The sequence below is a fragment of the Corvus moneduloides genome, chromosome 6 (genome assembly GCF_009650955.1).
Source record: "Corvus moneduloides isolate bCorMon1 chromosome 6, bCorMon1.pri, whole genome shotgun sequence".
NCBI classification, from domain to species: domain Eukaryota; kingdom Metazoa; phylum Chordata; class Aves; order Passeriformes; family Corvidae; genus Corvus; species Corvus moneduloides.
The window spans coordinates 56,022,647-56,043,015 of NC_045481.1; the positions used below are offsets into that span (position 1 = coordinate 56,022,647).

At 43.6% G+C, this 20,369-nt stretch overlaps 1 protein-coding gene and 1 long non-coding RNA gene across 9 annotated transcripts in view; both read right to left on the reverse strand.

Moving 5' to 3' along the window:
* The window catches only part of HIPK3 (homeodomain interacting protein kinase 3), a 68,273-nt gene extending 53,082 nt beyond the window's left edge, over positions 1-15,191 (reverse strand). For 4 of the 5 annotated variants that reach the window (XM_032111153.1, XM_032111152.1, XM_032111151.1 and 1 more), the window contains exon 1: positions 14,941-15,191. The gene's annotated coding sequence lies outside the window, so the exon portion shown is untranslated. Of the gene's footprint in view, positions 1-14,285; positions 14,454-14,940 lie in introns of those variants that run through there. The other variant, XM_032111150.1, reaches the window with a different exon arrangement.
* Positions 15,192-16,162: 971 nt separating this feature from the next.
* The window catches only part of LOC116446012, a 32,019-nt gene continuing 27,812 nt past the window's right edge, over positions 16,163-20,369 (reverse strand). For 2 of the 4 annotated variants that reach the window (XR_004240985.1, XR_004240982.1), the window contains 2 exons: positions 19,886-20,011; positions 16,163-18,965 (listed from right to left, as the gene is read on the reverse strand). This is a non-coding gene — a long non-coding RNA (uncharacterized LOC116446012). The remainder of the gene's footprint in view (positions 18,966-19,885; positions 20,012-20,369) is intronic. The other 2 variants (XR_004240984.1, XR_004240983.1) reach the window with 2 other exon arrangements.

Consider the following 20,369-nt stretch of genomic DNA (forward strand, 5'->3'; position numbering starts at 1 on the left):
TTCTCCAAATGAGCTGGTCTAAAGCTGTTTTATATTTAGTTTCTTGTGACCAGAACAAGGCCCTCAGTGCTTTACCAGTGCACGCAGAAGGACTTTAGCAGCTGCAGGTTACTGCAGTTAAGTGCTTTAGCTGGTTGCATAGGACTGAGTCTGCAGCAGAGCACTACATGTCATTTTTCAGGCGGGGGACCTACCTTTGTGCTATTAAACTCAGCTTTCCTTTAAAACCTCCCACCATTTCTACGTACAAAAGTAGCAGTGTTCAGTAACACAAGTGAAAAACCAATTCAAATGTTTAGCAATGACAACATAAAATGACGCACAAGCTCTTAATTGTGAGTCAGTGCTACCTGCTATGCAAGGTATCCAACCTACTCATTGTAAGCACCACCAGGCTTCCAAGAACAGACAAATCTCACGACTGCCAAAGCTCAAAGAATTTCACTGGGATGAAAATGAAAGTGATCAAGCCATGTGATGGGGCCCAAAATAACTTAGGGGGCATGGGTATGTACACATAAACAACAACAAAGTTCCAGTAAATTACGATGTACAGTAACCTAATCCATTCACGAAAGGCAGGTGCTTTCCCTGAGTTCTGTTCCACTCGGTTGCAGAAGTTTGTATAACAGTGACAGAGTCATCGGGGTAAAGGCACTGACTTTACCTTCCAGGTGTCCTCTTTGCACTGACCCCTTGTCCCCTTCCAGACACCAGCCCTAAACTTGTCTGTCATGCTACATACTAAGAAAAAGGCTCTGGATGAACCCCAGTGTAACTACAAGGTTTCAGGGAAGTTATGGCTTATACCAGTCTGATCGGCTCCCGGAGACAAATTCAATACCAATAATACCTTAATTAAATCACTTACTCATACCAAGCACATGAAAATTCTGGTAATAGGTATTTAAATTGTAGATGAGCCACATAAAACCTGAGCTAGACATTGCAATGACTCTGATCAAATGAAAACTAACCAAAAGCATAGCATAATTATTCTGAAGCTGTGATTTGATTTATGCAAATGAACATTTAGATATCTTAAGAGCAATTAAAATAATCATACCAACACCTCAGTTTAGAATCCTCTAATGGGTTTTGTCCCAGCTGTAGAAGAAAATTTCAAAGCCCTCTCCTTCCCAAAGTTGTTTTCCCAGAGCTGGATGATGTAGAAAGCTGGAGACAACCAGGGAACAGCCAGCAGCTGGGCTCTCCCACCACCAAACATGATGGAACTGCCACTGGCCTCCTGCTCCACACCAAGGATTTAACACTAACTATTAACCTCAAAACACAGCCAAAAATTCCCCAAGCTCTTGATTTCTCTCCTAAATAACTTACCCCATTACAAGGTGCATAAGCATTATTACTGACTATGAGATCTTACCGCCTTTTCTATCATAAGTATATTTAAATAAATCACTTACACAGATCATATTGTTTAGATAAAAAATCAGCCCTCACTGATCGTCCCAGAGTATGTCCAAGCCTCTCTGGAGCTTCCAGTGGCACCTGCACAGTTCAGGCCAAGCCAAACCTTCTATCAGCACCTTACCATTCCTCCAGTTCTGCGATGACTCAAATACCACATCTGCCAAAGACACCAAAATATCAAAATAGTGCTTGGTTCAAGGTTCTCACTAAAAAATACTCTGCTTGCTTTTTCATCACAAACCCCTTGCTTTTTGACATACGTGTGCACGAAACAAGTAGAATATTCAAACGCAAAAAACATTTACACTTCAAAAGCAAAGAAACTTCTCAAAGACACACTAGTGTGTTGTCCCAGTTTGCTGACAGGAGGGTTCAGATGCCCAGCATCACCTTTGTGACTCACAGACAAATCTAAATGCTGGGCAGGCCCAGAGGCACAGCCACACCGTGCAGCCCCTGGGCAGAAACAGGTCCAGTGCACTTCCAAGCAGGAGGGAGTGGGGACACCTGGCCCACAGGTGAGAATCTGGCCAAGCTGCAGCAGCCCCAGCAGGTCCACTTGCCCGGGATGTACCGTGACCCAACAGCAAAAATCCTGCTCCATTTAACTTCTGGAGAAGGTATTTGCCTGTGTAAGCATGTCACCAAAGTTGAGGACACTAGATTATGATGATGACTACTTTGAAAAAGCAGTGATAAAGCTACACTGCAATTAAGGATGTTTTGGAAGACAGGACAACAGTCCAGTATGAGGGAGAACCAGAGGGACCAGAGGCCCTCTCAAATCCTCATCTGAGCCTGTGGGGACCACTGGCATTCAAAACCAAATTTTCCATAGCTCATGCTTTTCAAACCAGTCCAGAAGATCTGGAGGAACACAGTCCCAGCTTTCTCTTTAACATTAATTTCAGTTATATAAGAAAAACTAGGCTATCATCTTTTGGGGTTAGTGTGTTTGTTACAGGCCTAACTCCACGACCCTGAACTCCAACCACAGTAACAGCTCTGTTTGCAGATAAGAAGTGTTTACTGAGTTATTACAAGAACAGTTTTAGCAACTAAAAAAAAAAAAGAAAATTGAGCACTAAATAGAAGAGGTAACATAACCTGGAAGAACTACCTTTGATACAATCATAACAGACTGAACTAATAAAATAAAATTTTACTCCATGCAAATAAAAACGGATTAGTACAATCATCTTACTTCTTACCTTCCCCTAAACATTTCCTCATTACTCCCACCATTTTGCTTGGTTTTTTCTAAACATACACTTCTAGATGCCAATCTCATTTGGAGATGCTACAGTATCTTCACATAACCAGTGAATAAGGTGCTCCTGTGAAACAGGCACATAAAACCCTGCAGTATCCTACATTTGAGACTGCTTAAAGACCTCTGCCACACACTCACAGTGCTCAGAAGGCATTTCAGAGAGAACCACACTCTACCCAACATATATGCATGAAATCCATCAGAACGCACGTAACTATCCAATACAACCAACCGCTGGAGGCCTTTGCTTTGAGAAGCTAGGTTTATAAACAGAACTGCTTTCCCCTCACCCAGATAAAAACAAATCCCCAGACAGCAGAGGTGCACAACAAACCTTGAAGGGAAAGTGAAAATACCACAACACCCACTACCATAACAGCACTGCTGTGTGGTAAGGGGCTGTTTGTTGGTTTGGGGTTGTGGGGTTTTTGCGGTTGGGGATGGTTCGAGTTTTTTGGCTCTGTTTTTCTTACTGGGTTGACTTGTTTATGGGGTTCAGGAGCCTTTTCTTTTAAAAACTATTTTGAGGTATTTGGATTACAATACATTCCTACGGACAGCTACACCTGAAAGAATAAAGAGTTATTGTGTTGCAGGTTTTTTGTTGCCCTTTTTTTTTAAACCGGGACTCCCAGCAAAAGAAAATAACACACAGCACATTTTCACCTAGCAGAGAGTGGATCTTTCTTTTCCCCATCACAAAACATTTCACTGAGTTTATACATCTTTCTGCATACTTCTTAATGAGACTGTTCCTGCTTTTGAGTACAAACTGAAGCTGGCCAGACTATACCTACATTAACAAGCCCAGCAGCAGAATAAGAGAGTGATGTGCAGAGCCAAGCAATCAGTGCCAAAGGAAAGAAAAATCTTCTGTGCTCATTTCAGGGAGGTTGCTTGAGCCTGAACACTCATACGCAGCTGGTGCACATCTTCCAGCTAAATTTAATTTAAAATAAAAACCAAATGTGTGCACTACAAGACCTCTCCAGGATGCAAACCAAAGCAGAGTAAACAAAACCATCAGATGATGGACTGAAAAGTGCAATCCCCAGGTGACAGCACCACAGTTACTTGAGTAACTTCACAGTTGACTTTCAGTTTTAGTCTCAGAGAAGTTTTCCATTCCCCCACACATATTTTTAAAGCCCTCTTCTGCTTCCCCAAGTGCAAGGAAAGTGTAACAACTTCACTGCAGCACAGTGACTGCGCCTGGGCAGTGATACACACAACGTGAATTTGGCTCTGGAGTTCTCCAGCTTGTATTCTCCAATATGGAGGTTGCTGATCCCACCTCATTGCTAATGAATGCTGCAGGGAATGCGCAAAAGAAAGACTGACCCAAAACACCTACCAACTGTGACTACCTCTAGATAGGCTTCCTTCGAAGGAATGAGTCTTCTTGGTTTGAAGCAGAGAGAACTGGGAAAACTTGGCTTACTAAACATTAAACTATACAAAAACATGTGACTTCTGACCAGAGTTAAGACTCTGAATTCTGTGCTTCTGAAGAAAGTATGAACAAAGTAATGAAGCAAACATATTTCAACTAAGTAAATTAATTGTTTATTCCTTTAAATAAATTAATAAATATTTTTTCACAAAGTAGTATCAGTTAACAGGAGACACTTCATAGTTTGTCCCCCCCAGCCAAGCTTCTCTCTACAGAAACTGAGCAGCAAACAATACAGATGTGTCTCAGCAAAATGAGACACCTCTGGTTAACATCTTGCTAATGTTCACCTAACCATAACAATGCTCTTTACTTCTCAAAATTATGTCTCCAGCCTTCTTGGGCAGTTCTAGGCAAACTCAGGAACATGACCGATTTGGCAGACTGTGACAACCTTGAGAGGCACAGGCTGTTCCAGGCCTGACCACCATTAATAATTAACTTTACTGTGACATTTCCACATGACTGAGTGAGGGGGTGTGTGGCAAAGTAACTGGTTAATAAGGCCACTGCAGGGGAGCTCAGGAGAAATGGCCACACTGCTCCCTTAACTCATCTGCAAAATACACAGCCCCTTCTACCTGCCCCGAGCAGTGCAATCGCCACGCTGTTCCTGGCGTGTAAATTACCGGCACTCCAAGCCCAGCCGGCGGCAGCCACCTAATAACAGAGTTAAATTGTAACCCAAGAAAACTTGTTTTCCAACAGCTTTCTGGCCTCCATGGGCAAGAACCAGTTCCAACACTCTCACACCCTTCTCACAGTGCAGCTGGGCATCAAGGGAGGCTTTCTAAAAGCTCAGTGACTTCCAGCAAATGCACAATTTGAGCAGTGGCACTTAAGAAATGTTTTGTTTATGTTATGCATCACTTTGGAAACACAGCAAGGATACGAACTCTCATTTTTCCCACGTAAAACAATTGTTCTTTTTATATTAGGTGCCACCCAACTTCTCAAGTTATTTAGCAAATACAAAGCTGAATTAGTTGCCCTCTCTTTCCCTACAGATGAAAATTTACAACCAGTAGTAGCAGCACCTCTGTGTTATTGTTTATTTTGGATATGTAGCTGAACAAGCTGTACTGATGCAAGTACTTTCATACCCCGTGACCTGTTCACCCTGAGGAATTCCCTTACTCCAGCTGTACAATTAATAACAAAGCATTGGCAATTGAGGTTTCATGCCATTTATAAAGGAAAACCCATCCACAGAGAGTGTGAAGTGTCCAGAAACACAAGCCTCGGGAGTCCCACCCCCTGGCCACCTCAAAACCAGCTCTGTGAGCAGATCTGTGACCCACAGATCGGACAGAGCAGAGCAAAGGAAACTGCACAGAGGTGTTTCAGGTAACTTATGCCATATAAATCACTTCCTCACATAACCACGGAGACAATTCTGGACGCAAACTGCACAGGCACGCACACACTCCACCACAGAGAACCGGGAAATGCAGAGGCAGCTGATGGTACCTCACCAAGGAAGCCAACACCCAGTTCTGGGGTAGCAACCAGAGACGCAGTTTCATGACAAAAGAAGTCATTACCATTCTTGATTACAACACCTATTTCAGAGCTCAGGGATTCTGGCCCATCACACACCAAGAGAATTCAGCTGAGCCAACGCAGCCTTTGCCCAACATGAAACCTCAGTCCTGCACAGGTCAGTGGCACAGGTCGAGGCTGAAAGGCCAAAGGCTGGTTCCAAGCTTGGGAGAGTTTCAGTGGGAAGCAAATGATACAATGATCCAATTCTGCAGTTGTAAAACTTAGTTACTAACCACCGAAAAAAAATGTTAACAGGCCTGACTTAGGTCTGTGCAGCAGTGGAGATATTTTTAATCAGACACCAGCAGTGTCACGCTGATATCAGAAACTGAAAATATCAGTTCGTTTAAGTGTGATACAAACCAGTCTCAATTGCACCATTGTCTCGATACTTGGAAACAGAACCGACGCCATACACTGAGCACAAACATATTTTACATAAAATATCAGAGTGAACTGCTATGACTCAACGCTGCCATAGCACCAGTAGCAGTGCTCAAGAATACAATTGCTTTATTCATATTTTCCACGAATATCAAAAGCCAAATCTTGTGATACCAATATGACTGCAATCATAGCTGAAAAGATAAATGAAACAATGCTCGAAGCGTTTCTTTTTCTTCTGGGCAAGCTGCTGTTGTGCAACTGGAAAGCAAGTACAGGCAGGGCAGCATTGGCCACCAGCCCCAGTGAGAACATGCCCTCCAAATCAGAATGTGCCACCATCAACATAAACAGCACATTTCAACCAGCCAGGGCTTTGCCAGCCTAATCTCTTCTTTTAGAAGACTAATTCTTTTTGAACCTGAAAACAGAAGGCACACTCAAATAAAAGTCCTTAACAGTGGGGTTTTGGAGAGCCCACACCTTCTGCACAACAGTAGTGCTGAAGGATCTGTTCAAACTACTGCGACTGTCTGTCACTCTTCAGTGCAACAGGAGGGACCAGGGCAAGTAGAGAGGCACGACACAAAGCCAGACTTTTTCCATTGCTGTATTTCCAAAAGATTTTGCCACCTTCCCTAAAGCAAAATAAAATTTCATAGAGGAGATTAGCTCAAACTGCCTGTTGGTATATCACGTGTTCAAATGCCACTGTATTTAAAACAAAAAATTCCTTCTTAGCCCTTTCTTATTTCCACTCATTTTATTTTTTATTCAATTGCTTAATTTTGCATTCTTCAGAATGCTGGCCTTTTGTCAGAACTAGAAATGGACCAACCCAGCTAAGCAATTTATTTAGAAGTTTCATTTTAGAGTAGCCCCAGACAATACCAAATGCAGCTCCTGTAAGAATATAAATCTAGATGGCTGTTATCTTCGTTGCCACTTTACAGAATGTCTGGCATGCCAGCACATCTGCACGAACATGAAGGAGTCTGACATACAAACAGATTATCAAGTCCTCTAAACTACTCAAAGTGGAGGAAATTAATCCAAAATTATCTTTCTTCCTCTCACTAGAAAAGATTTCCACCTGGAAAAAAAAAAAAAAAACAAACAAAAAACCCAAAAACACTTACAAAACAATACACCAACACAAAATTCCTGTTCTCCCCACAGGACCTGCACATTAACTCTGCAGCAGCACACACACAAATAACCTGTCAAGCTCACTGAGTCTGACATGCAATGCAAAAATTTGCAAATCAGACTATTCTGTACCAAGAAGGTGAATAAAGCTGATTCATACATTGAGAACTACCTGGCAGTAAGTAATATTTGAGTTAAAACTTTCCCCATATACATGGAAAAATCAGCCCCTCTTCCAAGAGGAGGCTGGTTACTGAGGTGACAAGACAGCACGCCTAGAGAATATTCAACTTCCTCTGCAACAAAAATGTCAGAGTAAATAAGATCTTAAGCCTTTATTTGTTTTAAAACTGACGTAACTGTAAAATAATTAAGGCATCTAATCCAACACACTTACCTTGACTGATCTTTTTCTGCTGAAGTTTTCAGGTCAGTTGCCCCAGCTACATCCAGTAACAACTTCCAAACACACACAGACTGAGGTAAACACACGTACACACAGTAAGCACATGTTTGAAAGGTATTTTTATACATACACAGAAAAAAACCTCTGTGAAGTCCCAGTATTTGTCCCATAATAAAAATTCCTTATTTAAAAGTGGTTTGAATATTCTGCTTTTATGTAACAGGTGTTCTTCTTTCCTTGTAAGCAACAGCATCATGAAAATAGCATTGGTTGCTTGCCGAAAACAGCTGCATAAATTGGACATGGCATATGTAGAACAGCAAAGAAAAAACAGAGGGAAAAGGTGTTTACCACTCCTTTCAGCTTTCTAAGGATGTGAAGGAAGCAGTGTTTCCTACAGGTAAGCATCAGGGCCTCTCACAGAAGGATCAGCCTTCTGCCTCCTAATGAATCAATAACTGTAATAAACCATATTATAATGTTCCCCAAAGCTACACCAGGGCAAGAAATTTCTCCCTTTCCCCTATGCAAAGAAACTTACTGATTTAATTACACAGAAGGCATACAAAAAGAAAGGCATGATCACATGCAGTATATGACCCACTACCTGGGGGCCATAATAGTACTGATAAATGTGCATACATTTTTTCTCTGTTGTATTCCCTTCCATGTTTAATAATCTTTCCACTTGTAGCATAAACAAACTTTTAACAGCCACTCTTGTTTTAATCTTCAAAAGAATGTTTAGACATCTCTGCGACAGCGTTTTAAAAACACATTTAGTCTCAAACAGCATTTGTCACAAAGAGGTCCTAAAGAATTTCTTGGGAAAACTTCCCAGCACATCCTCTTGCTGGGGTCAGAGTTGACACAGGCCAAAGGAAGAAGACAGCCCACAGCATCACTACAAAAGCCATAAAGAAGAGTTATTAAAATCACCCTTTAGCATCTCATGAAAGCAATCCACTCCTATTACACTGAATACCAACTAATTTCATGAATCACAAAATAAGCTGGTATTAAAAGGAAAGAGGAGACAAAGAGCTTTTTTCTCCTCCTAGGAACAAATCTGGTTCCTTCTGAAGCGCTTCACAAGATCTCAAACACCAAAATTCCCGTATTTAACAGACTCAAATGCTGAAAAATAAAGATATCTGAGGACCTCTTCTACCCCTATACAATTCCTATAAATCTTCAAAAAGAAGCTGTGGAAAAAACTTCTCAACTGGAACACACAGACTATAGGCAAGCAACCAAGTCCAATAGTTAAAAAAGGGAAGAATTGAAAGGAAAGGTGTAAAAAGTAGCAGATGACCAAAGTTTCTAGGAAAACACAGGAAGGAAGATGTTTACAAGACAATGATGCACATTAACAGCTTCAGTCGAAAAGGCAGAAAGGCATCTTACATGAAACAACTAAAAAGCCTCCTGCAAATTGTGTTAAGTTCCACCAATTGTGCCAACACAGACAAAACCTGCACCATAGGAAAGAGGGGAAAAATTAATATATTTTACTTAAACTAGTGGAATTTGGTAAAAGTTAACTTAGCATTTTTTTTTAAATGCTGACGGAGGACCAAAACAAAGTAGTAAACATGTTGAGACTCTGGAAACGCAAGAGAAGAAATGCTTATTCTATCTATGAAAGAAAAAGTAAATTACTTTTGCAAAAGTAAATTAATAAAACTTTAGATAAAATTGTGTATATAGATATTTTTTTGTGGATACCTGATACTAGTGGTTATTCTTGCCTTCCAAAGGGAGCTTAGATCACCAGTAAGAAAAGTTTCTTTTCCTCCCTTATAAACTTTCTAATGATTAACAGTATTGAAGTAGTTTTCTCTCTGCATTTTTGCCTTTATAGGTGAGCTTCCTCATCCAGCCCTTGAGCCTGCACTAGCTTCTCTCTGTAGGACTTGTTTCAGTCTATTCCAGCAGGAACAGGGAGAGGTTCAGATGTCAGTTGACATCCAGAGACCCCAGGGAGCAGGCCTGGAGGGATCTGGTCACGCTAATAAAAGCAGCAAACATCTTTGCTATGAGGACACTCCAGCCCCACACAAAGCACAGCTGCACCAATTATTGCAATCCCAGCTGAAGTTGCTCTCCTGGCACTTTTTCCTGCCCAGGGACCAGTTTTGCCATCTTACTTCACCACTGCAAGACGAGGTCAACACAAGGCGAGAAGATCCACTTCCATCCCACAGTTCACAACCAAGAGTCAAGTAAAACTAAAGCAAAACCCCTAAAATAACCCAAAGCAGGTTTTCTCTGGTACTGGTGGCTGCTTGCCCCAAGGCACGGTAACAGCCAAGCCAAGCTTCGTGATAAAAATCTTGCCTCACCCAGCAATTTAAGTTCCTTGGAAGTTTAGTGTCCTGGTCACACAAAGAACAGCTGCAGGACAGCAGAGCGTGGTAACCCAGAGCAGCACAGCTTCCAGAACAGAGGAGAGCATGACACACTCAGATCAGTGGATTACAGAGAGTGGTTTCCAACAAGCCTGGAAAAGCGGCCATGGGCATCTCCAATCATCTCCAAATCCTCCCTTTTGAACGAGGAAGGTTATGGGACTCTGCACAGGTATCAGCACTGAGCTTTCTTGCCCCTAAGTTTTCCACCACTTACTCTAAATGGGTGGTTACTGCAGTGCCTTATGTGCCTGCAAGTGATGTTCATACAAATAAAAGCAGACTTTCATTTGACAATAGCTGACTTTTTACATTAGAAATGTTATTTGTACTTAACTTGTAACATGCTTTAAAAAGCACTGAAAAGTTTTCTAGAACTGTTACATTATCTTAGCAAGAATGGAAAGCATGAGTTTAAGACTACTGATTTTAAGGACAGTTTTTTTGATGGGAGTGCCCCTCCTAACACGCAAGGAGAATTCTCTGTACATAAGAATCCAATTACTTTTGTAATATTGGGAGTTGCTGTAACTTTGATCATACTCAAAGATAGGAAAATATTTCTTATGTCTGTTGTCTTTGGATGTTTGACTGCATCTTATTTTATTGCTCTCTTTTGGAACTCGAACTTAGCATTTTCCTGTTATACCCAAATACTAGAGCATAAGAGAGCTGGAGAAAAGGGGGAAAGGGATTATATTTCTTACTTACAAAAAGGAATAATTTTCTAATCTTTTTCTGAAAACATAACGTAAAAAAGACTGTCCAAAAAGTTTACATAATGCTGGAACTAATAAATATATGAAGTTAATAATATAGGGAGAAGTATTTTGAAATTACACACTGACTCCAAGTCACAGCATAAGAAAAAAAAGCCAGAACTAAACTACTTGAGTCGACTTGCTTAAAAAACAGTTCAGTTATTCAGCTCTTCTTCCTTTTCCAAGCACAATTGCTATACCAGAGATTATCTCCCTTTTGTCAGGAAGTTACTCACTCTCAAAAATGAAGCAGAGTATTAGGACACTATATGGAAAAAAAAAGTGATATACCATGAAAAAAATACTACAAAACTTTACAAAGATTATCTCCAAAATGCATCTAAAACCAAGATTCTCACCAACTCCTACCATCTTTTTCAACATTCACTGTATTGAAATAAAACAACTGAAGAACAGGGAGGGAGGACCTACCCTGCAGAAATACTGCATTATCAAATAAAGTCACCAACTAAAATCCGTTTTCACAATTACATGTTGTTCCCCTACTCACCTGTCATTCAAAACTCAGTGACTCTGAAGAAAAATGAAGCTACAATTTCTGTAAAATTGTGTAAAAAGGTGGAGACTCTAAATTAAAACAGTCTATAAAGGGAGGCGGGGGAAGCCAAGACCAGGTAACAGGATTTTCCAGGCTTTATCCTTCATTATAGGTTATTTCAGGTTAAACAAAGGGTGTTCACTGCCTGTGGAAGTCAGAAAAGGTAACCCATTACTAACCTATATCATAGCACTAGTTATTTTAGGATGCTTTAAATAGAGTTACGTGGTCGTTTCAGGTGCACTGTGCACACAGCAGCCATCTCTAACATGCTCAGTGCTCATCCTTGCTCCTTTCCCCATGTTTGGTGTTCTGCTTAGCACAGGCAGGGTTCTGAAATACAGTTTCAGATACCTAATGACCCATCCTATACCTATCCAAAATAACGAGCTCTTCTTTCAAGATCTATTAAAAGTAATACATCATTTTCCACTCCACCTCTGATTGTCAGTGAAGGCATCTCAAGAAATATAATGTTTCAGTGACTTAGGAACTCAGAAAACACAAAATGCTACAAACAAGCTTTTTTTGAGGTCTGAAAGGTAGATACTATTTGACAAAATTCAACAGCAAACTCCTGACAAGAGAGATGCTGGTAGCACCACCATCCTACTTCCACATTTCTTCTTCCCTCGGCCAAGGATCACCAGGTGATTATCAGCCCTGCTCTACCCAACTCACACTTCTGTCAGTCGGAGCAGTTTAATTCAGCTGTAATGCTTCAGCAGATCAGATGAAATCGTTATATATATTCAGAAAAGCCAAGGCTGATCTAATAAAAAAATGTAAGAAGGCCTCGTTGTCCTCTGCTTTATTCCCCAAAGTTCTGCGCAGAAAGTGACACTGCCTACAGCAACTGTTCTGTATATGTGCATGGCATTCATATGCCACGACATCTCACACTGCAACAGCAAAATTTAGCTCCACTAAAAGCAGTTTCTCCTCCTGTATTTAACATCCCTCCAAAATACACGTTCAGCCTCAAATGACAGTGTTGTTCCCGTTACCAGTGCTGCCCTTCTCCCCACCACATACAAGAAAGCCAACTACAAAATTCCCGTTTCAAAACCCACTGCTTTGTCAAAAGGGCCTTTGTTGCCATGATCAGCACACTGGCAAAAGAGAAAATACAAGAAAGAGAACCTATAGAGGTAAAAAGAAAACTATTCTAAAAACAGGAAGTGTGCAATCCCTTGAAATAGTACAAAGAGGTGTATATACACCTAAATACGCCAGCTTGGAAAAACACAGCCTGACATTCCTACACGTTTGGATTGGGGTTTTCACAAGAATTAAGGACAGTTAATTCTGTTCCACCCAGGGGCTGGTGAGCTAACCAACCCTCTGCCTCTGGAAATGCTGTTCAGCCTCCCATCCCCTTTAACGGACATGATCAATCCAACAGATGCTTTTTGAAAAATCACCTCCAAAACAACATTTGTTTTGAAGCAACCGCTACAAATTGGAGGACACAACGAGAAAAGCAGCACATGCAAATTCTAGTATTTCTATCAGTTAGTTCTGTAAGATGAGTTGCAAGCTCACTCTTCCTCCCCACACCCGGTCTTTGTCTCTGCTATCTTGTTATGCAGGAGCCGGTCTCATTTCCCTGTTTCTGTAGGTAGTTGTTTGAAAGAGAGGAGGGAAGAAACATGCAAACACCAAAAAAACCTGAAACAAAGAAAAATCACAAGTGCCGCAGAGACCCCAGGGCAGGGGTAGCTTCCCGAGCAATTTTTCAATGAAACTTTATTCCAGCTCATGGAATCTGTCCAATTACAAACCGTCCCAAAGCCCGAAGAGCCACACACCACCACCACCACCACCACCGCATTCTGTACTGGAACACCCAGCAAAATTCATCTATGAAAAAATAATTTACGAGCACAAGCAGCGCCACACCCTGAGCAAGCAACTACAAGAGAAGCCCCCAGGAACAAGAGCAGGGAGGGAAAAGTCCAAGCCCTGTTTTGCAGGGCTGCGAACACCCCCTCACCGCGCGCTACCATAAAAGGTCCGCGGCAGCGCAGATAAAGCCGGCACCGCCGCTCCATCGGGATCAGTTTTCCCCCGGTAAGTCCACGTTAACACTTTGCTCTATTTATTTGCCATCTCACCATGTCACTTCGTAATACAGTATTGACCTATTTTCCAGGTGCTTAATTAATCTCTCTGCTGGCTGCCACGCTTATTAGACAATTACTGTGTGTATTTTAAACTTAGTTTATAGAAAGCACTAGCAAATTAACTCTGTTGTGGAATTATTATGTCAAGAAAGTAAGTCCTCACAGTCCATCCGAGCTTTCCTACTTGGTGTGACATGAATCAGAGCCTAAACTTTTTGCAAATGATGTAATGGGAGGCAATACTGGGCAGAAAAAATTCCCAGAAACATGCGTTGTTATCAACAACTGCAGCTTTACGTAATGTAATTGTCTCGCATAATAACATATTTTCGCACAATTTAAAGACACTAAACTAACTGAAATAAACAAGGTGGTACACAAGTAGGAAGATGTAAAAACATCAGGGCGCCACATAATTTCTGGAAAGTCAAGCCTTAGAGTCCCAAGAACTAAGTTAACAAAAACGGAAACAATCACAGTTTCTGACATTTTAAGTCAGATGCAACAGTTAGTAACGAAAGTATAGCCTCAAAAGAAAGCCCTTTATATGCGTGTAAGCACACAGCAGTAACGATTGAGGACTTAATTTAAATAAAAACAATTTTTACAAACTCATCACTATTTCTTACAGCGTTAAACACACGTAAACGCACCTGCCAGCTTTACAATTGATACCGCGACGAATCCAGAACAAACCCCGCACAAACCCTGCCGCAACCATTACGGTAAAGCCTCCAGCAAATAAACCCCTCTGTTTTTAGAGAGCTCGTTCTTGGGAACTGACCAAATTTTAAAGCGTCCACTTCCTTTCCAGTTGCTGTTAGTGATACCGGCCCTCGGCACCATTTGCCGCCCCAGCTTCCCCCCAGCGCGGGTCCCGCGGGTCTCTCCTCGGGGGTCAGGGGGCGAGGGTCGCGTCCCGCCGGGACTGCCAGGAGCCACCGCGGCGGCGGCGGCCGAGCAGGACCCGGAGAGGGCGGAGCCGCGGCCGCGCCCGGGCGCCACCCCGGGACCCCCCGCCGCCCGGGCGGCCCCGGCGCTCCATACAAGGCGCAGGAGGAGGCGGCGCGCCCGGAGGGGAGCGGGGCAGCGCCGCCGCCGCCGGGAACGCGCGAGGGGCGGCCACACCTCCCCCGCCGGGCGGCGGCGGCCTCGCCCGGCACCCGGGGCGGCTCAGGGTGGGCGCCTCGCCGCACCGAGGAACGGGAAACTTCGGGGACGCGGCGGGGCGAGCGCCGTCGAGGGCAGCGGGAAGGGGAAGCGGCGCTGCCCTCTCCCCGCCGCCGCGCTCGGCCAGGCCGGCGGCGCTGCCCCGCGCATCGGGCAGGGGGGTCGGGTCTGCGCCGGAGCCCCCCGCGGACAGGCTGCGAACGCCGCCGGCGGAGGCAGCGCCGCTCTCCGCCTGCCGGGGCCGGCCCCGCTCGCTGCCGGCCGCTCACCTTCACGGGTCGGGCCGCGCTGGCGTCCGCGCTGGAGCTGCCGCCGCCGCCCTGGGCATGTCCGGGAGCGCTCCGGGGAAGGGCCGCTCCGGCCGGGCTCAGCCGCTCAGCCCCGCCGCTCCCGCTGTTGCTGCTGCCGCCGCCGCCTCGGCTGCTGCCATCTTGTCCTGGCGGCTGCGAGGGAAGAGCCCCAGCTCAGCCCGCTCGACAGACCGGGCCTCCGCCTCATCTTCCCAGGGAGGGACCCAACCCGCCCCCGGCCGCCGCCTCCTCCGCCTCCGCCTCCTCCCGCCTCCGCCCTGCCCGCGGCGGCCTAGCGGCGCCCGCCGCCGCCCATCGCCCCGGAGCGGCGGGCCGCGGCCCCGCCGAGCACTGCGGAGGGGGCGCCGGCCGAGCCCCGCTCCGGCGCGCCCCGGCCCCCGCCCAGCCCGCGGGGCGCAGCCTGCGGGGCGCTCCCGCCGCCCGCTCGCTCCGCCCGGCCCGGCGGCAGCGCCCCCGCCCGGCCCCGCCGCGCGCCGCAGCCGCCGCCGCCACCCGAGCCCGCCGGCAGCGCTCGGACCGCGCTCCGCGCCCGGCCCCGTCCGCGGGGAGTAACGCCGGGCGCTTCTCCTGCCCTCTCGCACTGACCGGCCGAGGCAGCTGTGTGGCCATCACTGCCCCTGGCAGCAGCTCAGCGGCGGAGCCTCCTCAGCGCCAGCTGACGGTCCCCCCAGGAAGCCCTGGGAGGATAACTTGAGATGCTCCTACCGCGAACTCTCCTCTCTGCCCGCCCCGGTCTGTCATTACCCGGAGGAAGGCAACCTCATGCTTTGTGGGGGCTCTCCGACGAGCACCTGTAAAACCCCCAATAGTCCTCCAGTGCTGGCCATCCCAATCACCACACCCCACGCGGTGAGCTCTTCTTCCCACCTTGTTAGCTGCCAACTCCCATAACACTATTCACAGATACATAACGTACATAGCGGTGAGGAAACTGGTGCCAGGGGAAAGGCCTGACTCTCAAGACCTGGAGCTTAGACGATGACCAGGTGAGAATGAACATGTGAACTCCCAATTCATTTAAATGAGTGCTCGTGCCTTATAAGAAGAAGAGACTTCCCCAGCCAGCCCTCAAAATAACTGTGAAGCACCAACCTTCCAGATGTGGTCTGAGACATCCTTCCCTTTCCACGTTAGCCTGAGCCCATCAGAGACACCACTAACTATAGAGGTAACAGGACGGAGCAAATGTATTGACCAGTTTGCATCCAGCGTTACAGTTCAGCATTTTGCCTTGCTCAACTCTTCACAAAATAACAGGATACACCCTCAGTTACAACACGTCCCTAATATTATACATCACTTAAATATTAGTGGTTGGTTGTAGGACTGGTCAACTTCTGCAAACAGCATTCTTGACCCAAAATAGTGTTCAGCTGATGTGGGGCGAAAAAGGAATTACTGTTTGCCTATAAAGTATTTAGCCCCAAGATAAATCCTTGGCTACAGCTACAACTGGACATCACATGCTTCTCCACCTCTTGCCAAAAATAACAAAGAATTTCTTTATTTACTTGCACAACTACATGTACTCTGCTATTTTTTCTCACTACTTGTTCCAGTATTTTCAACACGTGTCTGCTTGATCTTAGCCTTTATTTAGGACCAGTCCTTGTTATAAAGATTGTTAGGATGTGAAGTCAGAATTTGAATTAATTAATTGGAGAAGAGAGACTTATTGTACAGAAGTACTAAAACCTAACATTGGAGTTAGTACCACAACACCACCAATGCTCAGTCTTGTAAGTAATGAGCCATATAATTTAGGGCTGCGGAAGAGATAGGTGGGTGTCAATGGTAGTAAATTATAGCTCTCAAGAGCTGCTTACTAATTTTAGAAATATTAATCAAGCTCCTAAAAAATATCATCCTACAGAATTATTTCTACATGTTTTATTAACATATAAATAGACAGTAAATGTTGATAAACATTCTTGTTGATTACTTAACCATACAAACTCTAAAATGGCTTAACCAAAAAAAAAGCATTAAATGTATGCTCATTCAATCCATACTTCATCCGCAAACTTAAATTGGTGTACATCACCCCAAATTGTGATCCACTGACAAGTCTCAACATCGTATTTCCAGCTGTTTTTTAGGATATATTTCTAGTAATTTTCCCATGTTTCACCATGCACCTTCTTATAGTTTGATAACCAAAACAATCCAAATACAGTTGTAAATTTGAATGATACCAATCCTCTACTAACAGGCAAAATTATGAATCCAGTGCTCCACTGATACATATGCACAGTTTCAACCGACTTTCAGAAACAGATTTTAATTTAGATTTAGAAAAGGAGGGGTGACTTTGGGCTCATTAACCTCTCTTATCATACTGTTCTCTCACTGGAGTTTTGAGTTGGTCACATCTGCTAAATGACAGCACCTCCCAAAACATCCCAGCACTGTCAGTTCTGTCCTCATGTTCCAGTTTTAGCTAATTAGATCAAGCTAGACTTCCACTCACCTTGCAACAGGAGTATCATCAGCGTGTAATCAAACTCTCAAATCTCTTTGAAACTCCTTCAGTTGCTTTTGTGAAGCACATCATCCCTCTGCAGATCCATTATTTGTCCTTATTTCCTTACAAACTCCCTTCTTTGGGAGCTGTTTCAGTTAAAGGTTTCCCCATCCACTGCACATTTCTTCAGTGTTAGGACTGAGGGCTGGCCAGAGCCAGTGCAAGCTGAAGCCCTGAACCTCCTCTGTCAGTGACTCCTAAGGATTACTTTGGCCACAAAAAAGTTTTTAAGTGCCCACAAAGCACAGTAAAACAATATGAGATGTATCAGCAAGCTTTAAACACTCTGATGAACGTTTCTATCAGAGGTTAAATATAACTGTGTCTGAGAAATCCTCACATGATTTTTTTTGTCACCTGGAAAACAGCAAACACTTCCTTGTCCTAATTTTCTCTTGGCAGGTACATTTGTGCTGGTAGGCAACTGAGGGGTTAATGTGGAAACTCCTGTTACACCTGTAGGTACTGTGCACTACTGATACCTTTTGGAGGGGAGTGTTTTGTTTCAAAGTACCTAAGTAACTCAGTGGAAGGAGGCCCCGTGTCATTTAGATTCATTTAGAAAGTCCAGCATTGAAACACACACCTCCATGGCCTTCTGTTCCTCCTTGTTTCTAAGCCTTTGCAGAGGATAAGCACTAGTTAGGTGTGAGTGCTCTGAGTAGAAAAAAGAAACAGAAGTTAGAAGAAGATATTTCCAACAGACATAATCTATTAGGCAGCAAAAAGAAATGATCTAAGGACAGGCTAGAAGCTTTTGGCAGAACACCTACCAATGACATTTTGTGCTATTTTTGTTACCAAAATCCCAAGTGTACATGCAGACTGAAAATGCTTTGGCTAGAACAATTTGTTTTACTCCTCAAACTGCTATAAGCTATATCATCAAAACACTTTTTACAGCCAGTATGAGTTGTTTATATCAGCTTATGAGTTGTTTGTATCAGCTAGACTCTTAATTTTTGAACAACCTTGAGTCCTGAACAAGGCTCTGCTATTAGAGCAAAGCCACAAAGATAGGACAGGAGAAGGCAAGACCACAGGGCTGTAATTCCATCCAGCAGGCCCCGTGCTCAGTCCCTAATAACATAGATGCAATTGCATGAAACAGCAAGCCACACTTCCAGTTCCTTGCTGTGAAAAGGGACAGAACAGGCCTCTTATAATTTTTCTGACCAGTTAAATTTCCCCAGTGATAGCTCTCCACTGCTAGCACTGAATATCCCTTTTAGCAGATTCAGCTCACCTGGCTGAAAAGGCTTTTCTTGGGTCAGGAGTACACTCTGTGACTGTCAGAGCTGACACAAAGAGGAAGGCAGAATTTTTCCTTGTCACCTGGATGGGAGAGCTGTGCAGGCTTCAGCTGAGTTTTCTGGGTAGAAATTATGAAATCCAAACAACCCAGAAGCTGTTTGGCAACGTGTTGTGACCACTGCAGGTGTCCAGGCCTTCACCTAATCTGACAAGTACAAGCAGCAAGTACAGATCAACACCAGGAGGGCGGAACAAGCGAAGGTTCCATTTAAATTTTTCCTTCTTTAAAACTTGCAGGCCACAGTCTTTAGTCTTTCCCCCAGTACCTAATAATTTGTTAAGCAGGAAATTAATTCATGGATTCAAGTTATAGGATTCCAAATTATAGTATTACTTTACTGTTTTTCACATTGGATGAAATATTTTATGCTTATTTTTCCTTCCCAAACAGACGTAACACTGGACAAAATTGTTTATTTTCTTCTCACAATTCCTTATCTAATGAATTTTTTTAACTGATGTAACTGTCACCAAGTATGACTTGTATTATAAGAAACAAGCATTCGATATTCTGCATTTGGATTAAAACTTTTCAAGATCCAGATTCCTGTGGAAACATGTAAAGGGATCAGAGTTAAACTGATGAAAAGTGCTCTTTTAAAATATAAGAATTTAAATTTACACTTTCCACTGATTACCATCATATTCAGATAAGCTTGGTTCAAAGTTCCCCATCTCCCCTCCCCATAGATATGTTTGCTAGGTATATCCAAAATCCAACCTTCTGTTGCTGGGTGTAAATGGAAAATTACTTTCAAATTTAAAGCAAACATACACTTTGCTCCTTTTGCAACAACTGGAAGGTCAGTTGAGAAGCACTGTGTTTCCTCAATTAAAAAACACACAGGCTTCTCTATGCATTTTACACTGAGTCACTTGCAAAAATAAGCACAAATTTCACTTTTTATTTCCACTTTATTTTTTGCAGATTTAATACAGGACTAAAAAAAATACACTGGAGCAGAGGTGGGGAAAGGTATTTGTTTATTGTTGGCTGTTTAACTTACAAATTCAACAGCCTGGCTCCTCTGGAAAGATTTAAAAGCAGCTAAGGACAGAAAATACCTTCCATGGGCTCGTGGTGGTTTCTGGGGCTCTGTGCCTGCTTGTGCCAATGTTCGTTTCACGAAGACACCACAGGTCCCTGTGCATCTCCCAGAGGGAATGAATGAGGAGTGATCCACTGCAGCTCTTCCAAAGAAGAAAATCAGATTAAAACATTCTTCAGATTGCCTGTCTTTCTACTTGTTCCTTCCTCAGCCTTTAAAACCCACTTCCAAGAAACCTCCCGCACCATCCTCACATTGCTATTTCAAATTCTGCCAGGTAATGGTAACTCTTAGGAAATAAACTTGTCTGCTATCTAAAGGTAATGACAGGGTGACTAAAATGGTAATTCTTAGAAAATGTAGAAGGAACCTAAAATGGTTTTGGTTATCATGTAGGTAAAAGCTGGCTGACTTGAAATGAAATGCACACCTCATCCAAACTAAAACACTAATCCCCTAATTTTTCACATCACAGAAAGGCAGAAAAACTACACTGTAGA